Genomic DNA, 16,905 nt, shown 5'->3' on the forward strand with positions numbered 1-16,905 from the left:
GGCCCTTTATTTACCATCCTGCCATCATTGTATATGGGCCTATGGGCCTTCTCTTTGATCTGTGGGCCTTGAGTCCGTCTTCTATATCTCTTGGATGCATGGGTCTTCCTTGGTCTCATGGGTTTGAGCCCATCTTCTAATACATTTGGATATGTGGGCCTACCATGGTCGTGTGGGCTTGGGCCCTATCTTCCAACACTCCACCTATAACTGGGGGTGAGAGAACAGCATGAACTCCCGGCTTGCTGCAAATGATGTATAAATTTTTTTTTGTATACAATGGCACATGTTCCAATATGCCTTCATCTTCCAACACTCCCTCTCACGCTGGTGCTCTCGTTCATGAGGCCCAGCTGGCATAATATCTGTTAGAGTAAATCACTCCTAGTTGCTAAGGCATTGCTCCATACTCCAGTTTTAACTCATGGTGGGTGTAGGGCACACTCCGTCTTCTGTAGGTAGTGTGTCTATTGGCATTGCTCTGAAGAGTTCACCTCCACCACCGTGTCCCTCCATAGGACAACACCTCTCAAGTGGTAGAGTAATATACGACATTAATGGGGGGCGAGTAACATAGATGTAATAATAAGTTCCTCCGTCATGGTGTCCCAACTTTTGACATTTGATATTTTTGACAACGCATTAAGTTCCTCCATCATGGAATCCCAACCATTGGTATTTGATATTTTTGACGGGGGTATTAAGTTCCTCAGTCATGGAATTCCAACCATTGGCATTTGATATTTTTGACGGGGGTATTAAGTTCCTCCGTCATGGAATTCCAATCATTGACATTTGATATTTTTTATGGGGTATTAAATTCCTCCATCATGGAATCCCAACCGCAAATATTTTTTATATTTTTTATGGAGATAAATAAATAATGGTATGAAACCTCTTCTTCAATAATAATGTCTTCTCCAAAGAGACACAATAACAGCAACTGAAATGGGTTTGGGCCCATATAACACGAACCAAAATAATCCTGTTAAAATTGACCTATGAAATAATCTAATGCACATATCTATACCAAATAATATGCTGACCAAGGAATAATTTATCAATTCTTCAAAACTGATAATCTAGAAGGAAAAAAAAAACTTACCGAGTCGCACCGAGTCAATATATCCGAGTCACTGCAAAAATATGTATAAGCTTTGGTCCAGACATATATAACGAGGCAGAAAATAAGTGACCCGAGTCAGTTGACCCGAAACTAAGTTGACCCAAACCGAGTTGACTCGGCCCGAGTTGGTCTAGGTTGACTCAGTCATGCTGGAGCTGCTTGACAGCAGTGAGATGGGTAAAAAACCAAGCTCGGTTTGTTGGGTGAACTCGGCCCAGTATGGGTGGGCTGGCACTCGATTAATGCATGTTTCCTAACTTAGGAAACTTTAATGTTACTACAGTATCTTCTTCCCTAACCAGGAAAACTTTTTGAATAACAATCAATCCAACAAATTATTCGGCAACAACAGTGGAGAGGAGTTTCCAAACAAAATTTCCGAAGATAGCCAGCAGTAGAAAGAAAATTTTCGACCACAACAATGCGCCCTTCTTCCTCTCGGCAGAAACAAGCCAGAAATGGCAACAAGATGGCGGAGAGATTGCGAGATTACCGAAGTTGATGGGGCAGAGAATTTTTCGGAAAAGGAAGTAGAAAAAAATATATTCTTAGACAGAAATCGGTAGGAATGCTCAGTGACTTCCTCGCCATGAGAAGTCGTTGTCTTCGGTAGCAATCTAGAGAATGGAAACAGAGAGATACTCTTGAAGGCTGGACGGATTTAATAAAAAAGGGAAACAGAGTCTTCTTCTTCCCCCGAAGAGCTCTAGTTTCCAAACAGCGTGGCGACGAACCAACAAGATCAAACTCCTATTGTCGACACCTCGAAAAGGTTCAAAACAACGAGACGGTGTCGTGTTCTCCAACAACGGCAATAAATCAGCAGCAATGGCATGATGACAGCAAGACCAACAGAGGAGATACCTTCATAAGTAATTTCCTGGAGAAGAAGGCTTGATTTTCTGGTTCACTCGAACAGCAAAACCTCAAACTTGCGCTCGATGCAGCTTTTCAAGAACTTGGTACCAGCAAGCGCAACATTATCCAAGAATCAACAACAACAATATAGTTGAATAAGTTCAATGATTCCCATGAACCGGTGGCAAGGGATGGCAACGGTAGAACAAAGAAAAACCTTTACTTGAAAAATCAAAAGCTATAGTTTGGGAAAGAACATAACGAGAAAGAAGAAGAAGAAAGAAGAAAAAATACGAATAAAGAAAGAAAAAAAATGGGATTTTTGGAATCAGAAAAACCATACTACGAGTCCTGAAAATCAAAGCTCTGATACCATGTTGATTTTCAAGACGGCATGAATTTAGCTCATGGAGAAAAAGTGAGAGACACCCATCGGGAGAAAACCATTGGAAGAAAGGTTATGGACTTAATTTCTAACCCTCCTGAAGCTCTATTTATAGATTAATAAAATTAATGTATTACAATAATACCCCAGAACTTAGGGTTTAGGATTTTAACCCAGGAACTTTAACCTAATTACATCAATGCCATCTCTATGAGATGACCCTTTATTTACCATCATGCCATCATTTTATGTAGGTCTATGGGCCTTCTCTTTAATTTGTGGGCCTTGAGCACGTCTTCTATATCTATTGGATGTATGGGTCTTCCTTGATCTTATGGGTGTGAGCCTATCTTCTAATACACTTGGATATGTGAGCCTTCCTTGGTCGTGTGGGTTTGAGCCCTATCTTCCAACAATTTTTGGCCCACAATATGATACTCATTCTATTGCAATTAGGAAAGAGCCCAGATCATGCACCATGCCCTCTACTTGTCATGCCATTACAAACTTTGTATCTCATCATTGTCTATCTCCTGTTTTTTATCATTTTTTGTCTACTATATCCTCCATACCTATTCCACAGTGCTATCAGGAGGCTCTCAAACATCCAAGGTAGAAGGCGGCTATGGATGAAAAAATACAGGCCCTTTATGAAAATGAAACATGAACTCTAGTCCCACTTCCATCAGATAGCACGTCGGTTGCAAATGGGTGTTTACTGTGAAACACAATCCGGATGGGTCCGTAACTCGGTTGAAAGCTCGTCTTATTCTAAAGGTTATACACAATGTTACGGCATTGATTATGAAGAAACTTTCTCTTCAGTGGCCAAATTGAACTCGATATGTATGTTATTATCTCTGGCAGCTAACTCGTCCTGGAAAGTATATCAACTTGATGTCAAAAATATTTTTCTGAATGGGGATATCAAGAAGGATTTTTATATGCAGCAACCACCTGGGTTTGTGGTTGAGAGGGAGTCCGTATCTCGATTACAAAAATCTCTTTATGGTCTCAAATAGTTTCCTCGTGCATGGTTTAAAAATTTTTGCCAAGCACTCATATGGGATGGATTTCATAGATGCTTTGGAGGTCACTCCATATTTATTAAATACACACCGAAGGGCAAGGTGATTCTAGCCGTATATGTTGATGACATTATTATAATCGACAATAATCCTAGGGCATTCAGAAGACAAAAGAACGGATATGTGCTGAATTCAAGACAAAGGATCTCGGACTACTCAAATATTTTTTGGGCATTGAAGTACTACAATCTAGACCTGGAATCATATTATCTCAAAGGAAGTATGTCCTTGTCCTACTGGAGGAGACCGGAATGCTGGGATGCAGATTAACATAATCTCCCATGGACTCGAACACAAAATTATGTGCAGGTATCAGAGAAGAGGTAGATGTTGGCAAATATCAAAGATTGGTGGGAAGACTCATTTACCTCTGTTTAATGAGGCCAAATATTTCATATGCAGTCAGTGTGGTAAGTCAATATATGCACAATCCACAACTCAGTCATTGGCAAGCACTAGATCAAATAGGTGGGTTTTCTCAATAAAAATCATGGACACTTCAACATCGAAGGTTTTTCAAATGCAGACTGGACAGGATCCCCGAATGACAAGAAATCTACTTTAGGATATTGTATGATGGTTGGAGGAAACTTGGTTACATGGAGGAGCAAGAAACATAATATAGTTGCATGATCTAGTGTAGAAGCAGAGTACAGAGCCATGGCATACAAAGTCAGTGAACTCCTATGCATTAGATCTCTTCTTACTGAACTGGGATTTTACAAAGAAGCTCCTATGAACTTATATTGCGATAATCAGGCCGTAATACACATCACATCAAATTCAGTTTTCCATGAGAGAACAAAGCATATAAAAATAGACTTTCACTTCATATGAGAAAAATTTCACTGTAGGCATCTTATCTCTTAAGCATTTATGTTCACAGAGCCAGGTTGTAGACATTCTCGCCAAACCAATCACTCAAAAAACTTTGTCCACCGTTTACAGCAAGTTAGGCATCTTCGATGTTTTCTCACCCCCAGCTTGAGGGGGAGTGTTACAATGTGGGACTCACCATGGCTACACGAGCTGGTGGGACCCACCATGAGGTCGAGAGATGTCAACAGGGGCCCTCATACAAGTTGGCTTGAGCTAGGAGATAAGGAACATGAGTTGTAATTAAATAGAAGATCAAGTGGGACCCACAAAGATACCACAATATGGTATCTCTATCAACATGAGTTGGAAGATCATGTGGGACCTACAAAGATAAGACCACGAGCTGGCTTTCTATCTTAGTTCACGTGCTTAAAGAAGAGTTAGAAGTTGAGTTGAATTAGTCTCTTAAATACATAATATAATCTTATCATGGTAGGCTTATCTTAGAGAGTTCTAATTGGAATGTAATTAGGAGTCCTAAGATTACTTGTACATAGACTCTATCACCTCCTCAACTATAAATAGAGGTGATTGTAACTCGAAAATCAATCAAGCAAGCCTCTTAGTTTCTCTTATCTCGTGTGAAACTCTCTCTCTCCAATCCTCTTTTACTTTTTCTTCTTCTCTCTCAACCCGAAAGTCTTTCTTGTTTTTCTCTTTTTCTTTCTCTCTCCCCTTGCTCGAGGTATTATTCATGGGGTCCTAAATTGAACAATAATATTCAAATAAGACCAAAAAAAGAGTAACAAACTTTCATAAAAGCATATTCTTTGAGTGCAGCGAATCGTGACAAGTACAACCAGTTATAGCTTTGTCGGTGCAATAGATAATCACACTTGGATTTGACAGCTCTAAAAGAGATTCTACCCCTATGAAACTTCATTGCCAAAATTGTACCATCTTCTTTTGCAACCTCAAAAATGTCTTCAAAGAGAAAAAATAGGTCAAGGTTATGCAAGAGATAAAAACATAGGAATTATTTTGAGCAAGATAGAAAAATAGAAATTGAATGAATGGAAAGAAACTTGACAACATCAATAAGACCTTCTGTCAAGCATGGTCACTTGACTCTTTTCCAACACCTATTTCATGATCAACAATTACAAATACGCCCCTATTAACCAAAAATTTTATTGCAAGAAAATCATATCCTAGACAAGTCAACAGAAATCCATCATCTGTAGATATACCAAAAGTATAGTCATGAGATAAAAAATCACACTTCTAAAAATAAAATTAAGTACCCAAACAAATGTAGAGAACCACATTTTGATGAGTCATGATGCACCATCTTGTGTTTGAGAAAATTCTTCAACACCTTGTATGTGCCTCCATGCCTGAATTCAGAAAGAGTTAGTATCAACTTAGATTAAATAAATGTGTGTGAGTGTGTGTGTGTGTGTGTGTATGCATGCACTTGTATTTTAAGAGGGAATCCATATAAACTAAACACATAACTAAAGAGGCAAAAGAGTGTTTTAAGTGGGAATCCATGTTATCTAACACAAAACTAAGTGGCAAAAGAATGAAACATCTTGGCATATAGTAGGCTAGTTAGAATGAGCAAATCACCCTACCGCAATGGTGTAATTTGAGCCACCAATCAGTATGTATTCTGACTAATTTAATAATGATGACAATGATCATGGATAGTTTTTCTTTCATGAAATTAGATATGTGAATTTAAAGATTCACAGCATAAGTCCAAATGTTAGTTATTTACATAACAACTTCCATATCCTCTATCCATCCCTCAATGCAAGTCCTATATGCTTGCAAGGAGAGTAGAACTCCATATCTTTGGTGAAATAAAGGGAAGGTAAAATTTTATAAAATCAACGGAGTTGGTTAGACAGCAAAATTAGTCTTTTTAAAGTCCCAAGCCTGTTTACTACTCTCTTTGTTCTATTATCTTTTCATCTCAATTTTTTTTTGAGAAAACTGGTTGAATTAGAAAGGCTTTCACTGCCCTTTCCCAAAAGAAAAAGAGAGTATAAATTACTCTTTAAACTAGGCATAAGATACCCAACTTTTTGTAGGATAATTGCCACTAGCTCTCTTAACAGATAACAGATCAATCAAGTTCCTGTATGGTCTCAGGGGGGAAATATTTTGAAGGCAATGTCAATGACTAATGAGCACCCGAATAAAAATAAAAAAAAATAAAATAAGAAGAAAGGAACAAGGACTGGTTGAGTTAATGAATTTACTTTAGTCCAGTGATGAGATCAACAAGCTCGGCAAGAATAATTTATGCTGCAATTCAAAGAATGAATGGTGAAGAAACTAATAAAATGCATAAATTCGAAAACATCAATGTAGATAAAGTACGATGGCACCTTACTGGTAAGGAACTCGAAAGGGATTACCCAACATACAAACTATGGAAATGGTAAAATTTCTCAGCACTTACATTTCTCATTCCCATCTCAACAGAGGTTAGAACCCTAAAATCATCCTTCGATAGATATCTGAGAGCATTGCACAACTGCTCACCTCTGTGATTTGTTCCTCGGTTACAAAAAATTGATTGACAACGAAAAACGAATAGATTGAGGAAGAAATCGAATAAAAACAAAAGCTAGGCAGATTGTAGACATCTTCTTTCTATGTTTAGACATGGGGAAGATCCAGTTGAGTGAACTTTGCATCGCCATCAGTGATTTCCTTCCCATTTCCTTCTAATTTTGTCGTTGATTCCTTGAAATCGAAACCCGGAGACAGAGTCAAGAGTGAAATCAAGACCGAAGACAGAAAGCCTCCAAAAATCCTGTTGATTCCCCGAATTGCTCGTTAAGTAACAAGTTGGCTCGTTGTTATGGTCCTGCGTTAAGTACCTATGCCTTTCGCTCCTAACAGGCCGGTCGTTTGGGTAGTATTGGCTAGGTGCATACCATTTGGTATCAGAGCAGGCGCTACGTCCTGACTTCGAGTCCCCGGGTGTGCAGGTGGACCGCGTGCCCCTGGTGAGGCGTTGTAAGGGAGTATGGGCTCCTGACCTGGTCCCCATTGCTATGTTAAGGCCGCCGTGGTCGTCAGCTCAGGAGAGTGGGGTGTACTATTATGGTCTTTGGGGTTAAGTACTTATGCCTTCCGCTCCTAATAGGTCGGTCTTTCGGGTAGTATTGGCTAGTTACATAACACTCGTGAGCCATTGAACTGAACTGCAGTTCACTTGAGCTCGGCTTGTTTACTTAAACGAGCCTGAGGCTGAACTCGAATTCGGTTCAAGTTCTGCATTTATCAAGCCGAACTGAGCAAGGACTGAGCTGAGCTTGAGTTTTTTGTGAACAGGCTCTGTTCGATGCCACCCCTAGGGGTAATATCAGGTCCAAAGGTCATCAATCGCTCTAGATTTTTATTTAAATGGGAAAAGTTCATCTTTTGCACTGGATTCTACCAAAATGGGAAATTTTGATGGCTTGCTCAGAGCTCCTAGCTTTAAATTGTGGTTAGGGATTAGAATTTAGAAGTTTGAGATGTAGTCATCATCGATTTATTGTTCCAACGACTTGTATTCCTTCTTCTAGGCAGCTCACAGTGTTCAAATGGCTATGATTGCCTTCTTCTGTAATCGTCTTACCCAAAACTATTTTTGTTCTGGAAAGTGCATCAATGATTAAGATCTTGGATCGCAAGCCATTTCACCATTTCATTCTCGAGACAATTTCTGAAAACTAGATCCTAAGCGATAAGTAGTTAGAAAACATAGTTTTGTTCCTTTACCTGCAAATCGGAAGAGTGGGGAGATCAGATCCTTTTCCTAATTTCAGTTCAAGAATCACATATTGGTGTCCGCCAATCTAAAATGATACACTGAACTCAAATCCTGACTCTGGAATCCAAATAGCAACCCATTTCTTGAGCTCCGAATGTAGGAGTAGACCTGCAAGGTGGGGTTGTTTTGTAGTATTACTTATATCATGAATTTCTAAAAAAAAAACGTAAATGAAACTCATGAAGAACGTACCTCCTGACATGGCGTCATTTTTTTACGAATAGAGTGCGGCGAACAGAGTGTCTCATCTATCGCATAGGCTCGTCGATGGCAACGTCCAGGCAAGCCTCTGATAGACCAAACCCTTTCTTATTCTCCTCCTTTCCATCAAAGGAGACCACCAAGCAACGGGAAGGTAAGAGGTTGTAACTATTGCCAGTTACAACCGGCGACCACCCTTTAAGGGAACCAAGCGACAGGTCACCTAGGTGACGATTAGAGAACTGTCTAACATTCTCCCACTTGACCCATGCGCATACTTAATATGTATCATTTATTATTGATACATCTTCAAGAATGTTTCCCATAGATATAATATCCTTATACTCAAACAAAGAAGATTAAATTACATGAATCGTGGTGATAAATCCTTTAGAGAAAACATTACCTTCCACTTGTTACAATGTAACTGTCACATTTGAATGAGAACCTTATGTGGCACATTTCTTTATGAATGAACTTTCATAATGCTCATTCAGGATCATCTTATATTGTCATTCTCTAAACTTTATGCATACAACCAAATAAGAAAATACCAAAATGAACTTAATGGAGTTTTTCATTGACAAATTGAGATACAAACATAAAGGGAATCTCAATTACATAAATTACATAATAGAACTGAGTTCCATATGTTCAACATGTCCCTTATAAGCAACGGATGGTAGAACTTTTGCCAACGAATCAGCGATCCTTAATCTGGTGTTGATGAGTTCCATAACCACTTTGTTTGCTTTGACATGTTCTCAAATAGCTAAAAAATTTATGTCAATATGCTTACTATGACTTCTGCTCTAATTGTTCTTGGCCAAAAATACTGCTGCGGAATTGTCGCAATAAATCCTTAATGGCTTAGAAATTGTGTCAACAATTTCTAGTCCTGAAATAAAAATCCTCAACCATATAGCCTGTGACGAAGCTTCAAAATATGCTACAAACTTTGCTTCTGTGGTAGAAGTAGCAATCAAAGATTGTTTTGCACTTCTCCAAGAAATGGCCCCTCCAGCTAATAAGAAGACGTATCCTGACATCGACTTTCTAGAATCAAGGAAGCCAGCAAAATCAGAGTCTTAATATCCAATCACTTCCAAATGATCAGATCAACTGTACGTAAGCTTGTAGTCTTTAGTCCCCTAAAGGTATTGCATGACTTTCTTTGCAACTTTCCAATGGTCCGAACTGGGATTACTTTGATATATGCCCAACATTTCCACTGCTAACCTGAGCATACATTAAACTGGCAACTGCGGAAGTAAATGGAATGTTTTTTATTTGTTCGCTCTCTAAATTATTTCGTGGACCTTGTTCTAAACTCAATTTATCACTTTTCACAATAGGTGGAACATCAAATGAGCAATTATTCATATGATATCTCTCTAGAATTTTGTTAATATAGGTTTCTTGAGACAATCCTAATCTCCCTTGGGATCTGTCTCTATCAATCTTTATACCGATAACATAAGAAGCTTCGCCCATATCTTTCATATCAAATTTCATCGAAAGAAATCGTTTGACCTCATGAAGTAATCCTAAATCACTTGAAGTAAGTAGAATGTCATCTACACATAGGACTAAGAAAATTATTTTGCTCACACTGACCTTATGGTATATACATTGATCCATGATATTCTCTGTAAAACCAAATGAAGAAATAACATCATGAAATTTTAAATACCATTGATGGGAGGCTTGTGTTAGTCCATATATAGATTTCTTAAGTCTACAAACCAAGTGATCATTCCCCTCTGAAATGAAACCTTCAGGTTGTTTCATGTAAACCTCTTCTTCTAGGTCTCCATTGAGGAAACCCGTTTTCACATCTATTTGATGTAACTCCATATCATAATGAGCTACTAATGCCATGATTATCCAAAATGATTCCTTCTTTGAAATAGGAGAGAAGGTATCGTGATAATCAATTCCTTCGTGTTGAATAAATCCTTTGGCTACAAGTCTTGCCTTATATCTTTCAATATTGTCTAAAGAGTTTCTTTTGGTTTTAAAAACCCATTTACAGCCAATGGCCTTCCCCCCTTTAGGCAATTCAATAAGATCTCAGACTTAGTTTTTAGCCATTGAATCCAGCTCTTCCTTCATTTCCATAATGTGGATTTATGTCCACTCATGGCCTGTGAAAACGTAATAGAATCATCTTCAGCACCAATGTCCATGTCAGATTTTTGAAGGTATATTTCATATTCTGAAGAGATTGCAGGTTTCCTAACTCTTGAAGATCTTCTTAATGGTACTTCAACATTTTCAAGTTGAGAATGTTGAGTAACTGGATCTATAGGAGTATCCTCATGATGAGATGGTTCTTCAACTATTGGTTATACTTGAATAATCGAATCTTGATGATTATCATGAACAACAACCAATCTATGCGAAGTTGTAGGAGCAGGTTGAGGACTTGTCTGCTTCTCAAAAACTAAGTTTTGAGGTTGGTTACTCCCATTAATTTCATGATTCTCAAGGAACCTTGCATTCTTAGATTCGACAATTCTTTTCAAATGAGATGAACAATAAAATTTGTATCCCTTAAGACTTTTTCGCATAGCCAATGAAATGTTCACTGGCTGTTCTAAAGTTTAACTTTGTCTCATGTGGATTGTAAATTCGAACTTCAACTAGACAGCCCCAAAGATGTACATGCCTTAAATTATGTTTCCAACCATTCCATAACTCAAATGACGTTTTATGAACCACCTTGGTTGGAACCCTATTGAGTACAAAGACTGCAGTTTTGGGAGCTTCACTCCACAAAGACAATGGGAGATCAGAGTTATCATACTCCTCACCATGTCCATTAATGTTTGATTTCTTTTTTCAGCCATACCATTTTGAGACGGTGAGCCAGGCATTCTGTATTGTGGCACAACACCTTGTTCCTCAAGAAACCTTGCAAAAGAACCATGCTTGTCCTATTTTAGTGTATCTTCCATAATATTCACCACCTCAATCTGACCTCACGATTTTGATTTGTTTGTTCAGGAGAAAAATAGAGGAATCAAAGTTTGGGACAGACGAAGTTTGAAGAACTACAAAATAGTCAACAAGCTTTCTAAACATGTAATGAAGCCAAAAATTTTGAATATTAACCCATGTAAAGAATTCAAACAAATAAATCAACGTGTCATTACAATCTTTCCTATGGGCTTAGATTATAACACATAAGTGATTTACGTCTCTTTATGATGGGACCCATAAATTTGTCTGTAAAGGAATATTCTAGGCATGTGCGCAACTAGAATTTTTTTTTAAATATTTCTTTTCCATCCTGATTAATCGCTTAAATATAACATTTACCATGTGGGGTTAAATTATTATATCTCAATGATTAATCACAATTTTTTATGTCATAACTTTATGTGACTAAACTTAATGTCACTAGACATTTTCATAATTAAGAATGTTGTGGCAATTACTCAATTATTCAAATGTATAGCAAAAATCTGTCGTAAAAATAATTGACTAAAATTAATGTCAATTATTAATTCCTTATAATATGCATAAAATAGAAGTATGCATCAAAACCTAAATAAAATTTTTCACAATTGAAAAATCAACAAAATATGCATAGTATACAACTATATGTGCATGCATAATTATATAATTCATATGAATTGAAATTGCATAAAAAAATAGATAGCAATTTAAATATTTATAAAATGTGTATCCAATGCATATAATGTCAGTGGGCCTATTGGTCACTGGCGCCAGAACTTAATCAAGCGTACGGGTTCAAATCCCCACTGGCACAAAAAAAAATTGATTTTGAGAACCGAGTCGGCTCGGTCTTCTCTCAGACGACTCGCTTCAATGGTTTGGAACAGGCAAGCTGACTCAACCTGTCTGATCCTTCTCAACCAGTCCGAGTCGACTCAACCCATCTGAGTCAACTTGTTATTTAAATGAAACTTAACCATAAGTTTCAAAAAAAAAAAAATTTGCGTGCTGGAGTTCGTCTTCAACCTCTAGCCACACGCAGAGGGGGCGCCCGATGGCTTCCACCGTCGACCCTCCGCCAAACGTCGGCCACTATCGTTGAACGTCAGCCTGCGTCCTTGACATCACTGGCAAACCCCGCACCGGCCAGCGGCCATCTTTCACCATAGAGGCCCGAGAGAGCAGCGAACAAAGGGAGTCGTCCATCGTCGCTCGTAGCCGGCCTCCGTGATAGCTTCAATGCCGAATTACGACGGCGATGCCGGCCAACGCTCAATGCCAACATGAGACGCCGATTGGCTTCAAAGCGCCATCGCTCACAGACAACGAAGAGCGTACGCACAGAGAGTCGCTCTCCACGAAAATGATGTCATATCAGAGAGGGTTGCTTTGATACCAACTATATTATTACTTATATCATGAATTTCTCAAAAAATGTAAATGAAACTCATGAGGAACTTACCTCCTGACATAGCGTCAATTTTCAGCGAACAAAGTGTCTTGTCTATCGTAGAGGCTCGTCGATGGCAATGTCCAGGCATGCCTCTGCTAGACCAGAACTTTTCTTATACTCCTCCTTTCCATCAAAGGAGACCACCAAGCGACGGGAAGGTGAGAGGTTGTAACTGGCAACCACCCTTTAAGGGAAACACCAAGCCATAGGTCACCTAGGTGACAGTTAGAGAACCATCTAACATGTTTCACATCGTCTTTGGGATAACTGGATAATTGTTTCAAACGGTGAACCGTCTTCAAGTTTCACAAACAGCCGTTCCGCTCCTCCCTCCTTTTTTGGTCTATCTCTACGACGAACATCAAGAAGTCGACACTCCAGCCGAATGAAAAAGGGTCACTTCCTCCTTAACAAAGTAGAAGGATGGAAGCGAAAAGCTCCTTTCCCTCTTTTGAAGTACAATAGCTTTTTAATTAGCATTTTTTATTTTTTTTAAATTAAAAAAATTACAAAATCCATTGGTTGTATGTGGAGTCATGGCCACATATGGAAATATTCTATAGAAAGCTTCTTTTTTCTTATATGTTTCTTTCAAGTTTTTAAATTATCTCGTCTCCAAAACTTTTCTTGTAAAAAATCTATCTTACACAATATTATAAAATCCGAATTGATTAACTGAACTGGGTTCACGGGTTGTTATTCCTCAAGGGCAAATTTTCCTCACAAAACCCATGAATGCGGACCTCCAAGTGTAGAGTCTGCAGACTACAAAGAGAGGAGTTTTGGCAACCCTGAGCATTGTTCCAAGGAGTTGAGAACCGAGGACGCCATCAAACCCACTGTCAACCCTTAAGCAGCCATGAACATAACTCGAAACGCTGATGATTCCCTAATGTGGCTACCCCTCTTCGTAACTTGCCCTCCCATCCCACCACTAGATGCTTCTCCAAGAACATTCTCTCCAAACTGAACCACAACATCCAGCTTTTGAAAATGGCTTGATTGGTGGAGAAATGGGAGAATTTGATTGGAGGATTGATGGAGTTGTAGGACTGGTAGGGAGATTTTTTGGCCGATTGCGGTGGCGATGGCGTCTGTAAGTGGAAAGAAGCAAGTAGACACTTACGAAGGAGGAGAAGATACAGGCCTGGAGAGTGTTTGCGAAGTAGGTAGAGACAAGCTCCCACAAAGCTCTGAACGGTGAGGAGAGGTCGGAGATTGCTAGCTTCCTCAAAGTTGTTCACGGAGAGGGGGAGATTTCGCCCCTTCTTCCTTTTGAAGTATCAAACTCTTTTTTCATTATTTTTAAATTTGCAACATTTATAATAACTTTATTCATAATTTTACCAACAACAAGGTTAAATTAAATGGGTTTTTATAATATTGCTCAAAAGTCTGTTAACACTTTTTAATGCCCCGCATCTCTTTACTTACGGCGACAAGAAGTAGATAGTAGTGCTTGAGTTGATTTGCATTATTAGCTTGAAAAAGATCTTCACTATTTTGTTCTTGCCAATTCAGATGCAGGCACCAAGACAATTAAGGATTTATCTTGGTTCTTCCTTGGGTGGTCTAATGAGGATTCATGCCAATCAAGTAGCAACTTTGACATTGTTGATAACTGACATCGTGACGTATGATGTCTTTCACATTTTTGGTTATTTTATTTATTATTTTATATAATACTTGCTATTATGGTTTTATTGTTTGTTTATTTATTTATTTCTCGGTAAGTATATGCAATAAAAATATAAAAATATTAAAAAAATTATCAAATACACAAAAACCTAAAAAGCTGCTATATTACAAAATCCTTACCCAGATACCTATTGGATAGAACTTTTAGTTCTATTTTTTATTTCATTTAATAAATGATAAAAAAAAAATCAGATAAATAGGTAGCTGCTATATAGTTTTCTTTCAATCGAAAGAGAACAAGTCTAATTTAGCTTTCATCCCAGTTGGACCAAAAATAGTGCCTCAGGCCGAACCGCATCAGTGAACATGGGTCGGGATCGCTGTCGTCAAATGTGGACCAACACCATCTCTCTCTTAAAAGACAAAATGCCAAGCAGTGGATTGTCACCTCATAACAGCTGCAAGAGCCGATAGACAAGTCGATTTGAGCTCACGATAAAACAGACTGGAGCCCACCCGTCACGAGCATGCTTCTGGCGCTTCACTTCCATTTTGCTTGTGAAAAAACAAAACGAAAACCAATTATCCATCGATGGCTGAAAGATTAAATCTGGGATCATCTTGCAAACTTCCAAACCATCGGGTATCTATCGGTTTCGGCTTTCTGAATAAAAGTTCATTCTTCACGCTCAATAGCTGTCGGTTTGCGACTCACCTGTCAGATCAATCTAAATGATGGGACAACGGGACCAACTCCCGTTATTTGCCTTACAAAGGGTACTGGATAAATTGCGAATTGTCCCAATTCTCTGCCTGATCGTGGCTTGCGCGATTTGACTGTTGTGGAATCAAGTCAGGGGACAAGACTTCGGCAAGAACTATTGCCTAGTTAGAAAAACTTTCCCCATCATTAGCATCCTTTATTCTCTGTCTGTAGTCACAATCAAAGCCTAATCTCCATGCTATTACTGTTTTCTTCCTACAAATCTTTAAAGCAATCAACCTAGAGAAATGCTCTATCATGATGGTGGAGGACTATCCATGTCTGAGAAAACGAAAAATCAGTTCAAAGTAAGAAAAATGCAATGCTCTTGGGCATTTCTCACAGAATCTGAAGCTTTAATATCATCAAAAAATCAGCATTAGAACAGAAGATAAGGATAGTAGAGCCATCGGTAGTATTTGCTACCCTGGCATTGCTCGTGGAGGTCCCTGTTGTGCAGGCTGAAGCACCTGTTTATAAAACATTAGGGGCCCTCATAGAAATAAGAGTGTGCAAGAAGGGTATAGCTCATTGACTTCTGATCTGTTCACAATGATTGCCACAAAGAAGTCAACCTGTAAATGAAGAGATGTCCATATTCTTTTCCTAATTGAACTTTAATTTTCATACATAGGATTCTCCACCTTTCTCAAACATTCATACTCTTCAGCACTCGATCCTTTTTAAACAAGGTTATGTCCACCCACCAATATGTGGGAAAAAGCCGACCTGCCTTCGCTGATCATTTCCACCATGCATAACCCCTCGATTAAGATGAGCAGAAAACAGGCCATTGCTCATCTTCTACTGACATGCCTCCTCTTTGCTGCTTCATCTAGATGCTCTAGCCATGTCACTACCATGGACCAAGCTATTCAGACAGGCAAGCATTCTCGCGGACTTTCTTCTGCTAACTCTTCTTTTCTTTGTAGCAATAAGAACTTGGAATTGTAATTTGATACTCAAGGGAAGTGCCACTAAACTTACAAAGTTCTATAATGACAGCCACAGTCAATTTTCAGCTTGGGACAACGCAACCAAGGCCTCAACTGGCAAATGAGTACGATAAACCAAGATGGGTAAGTTCATAGACCTCTATCTACTTCTTAGGGATCTACTTGTATCATCTCTCCTCACTTGTTTCAAAGTAGTTCTGGCTTGAATCTCACTTCTTTCATCTCTAACTTATGCAAAAGGAAACTACAAGACAAGTCTCTGAATTTAAGAAGGTCCAGAAGGTTCCATCAGGACCCAGCCCAATCGGGAATCAACACCCACCAGGTCGACCATGACAGATGATCAGATTGTCTCTCTCTTCATTTTCTTCTATCTCTTAATGTGTAATCACTAGAACGTTGCTTCTGTTAGAAGTTAATGTGAAACTACATAATTTTTAGGGGGAAGGGTACTTGGATAACTTTATTTCCTCCTTCCAAGGCTATTGGACAAATAAATTCAGCTCAGGTTGTATACAGTTTTTTTGTCCTTGAAAGAACCCACACATAACCCATGACAAGAGAAATTTAGAGTTTTCTTCTGTTTTTTACATGTTGTTTAGACACACAAACACGACATTCCTGGCACCGTAATAAAATTCCCGTGTGAACATTGAGCCAAAGGCCCAATCCACCAATTTAGAGTATCTTTGTCCTAGTCTCCCAATTCAAAAAATTGGCACATTCCTAAATTGAGAAGAAAGTGTATATAAGCCCACATAACATGCAAACCATGCATCAATTAGCACCAGAGATAATTCAACAAAAATTAAAAGA

At 38.6% G+C, this 16,905-nt stretch overlaps 1 long non-coding RNA gene across 1 annotated transcript; it reads left to right on the forward strand.

The window, feature by feature from the left end:
• Nucleotides 1-15,793: 15,793 nt before the first annotated feature.
• LOC137966724 (uncharacterized) lies at nucleotides 15,794-16,634 on the forward strand. Its single transcript, XR_011116240.1, has 3 exons — nucleotides 15,794-16,016; nucleotides 16,139-16,212; nucleotides 16,330-16,634. It is a non-coding gene; the product is annotated as an uncharacterized lncRNA (long non-coding RNA).
• Nucleotides 16,635-16,905: the final 271 nt, after the last annotated feature.

The sequence above is a fragment of the Aristolochia californica genome, unplaced genomic scaffold, assembly GCF_029961685.1.
Source record: "Aristolochia californica isolate CCGP_79_NKW_82.1479 unplaced genomic scaffold, dmAriCali1.0.hap1 SCAF_5, whole genome shotgun sequence".
NCBI lineage: Eukaryota > Viridiplantae > Streptophyta > Magnoliopsida > Piperales > Aristolochiaceae > Aristolochia > Aristolochia californica.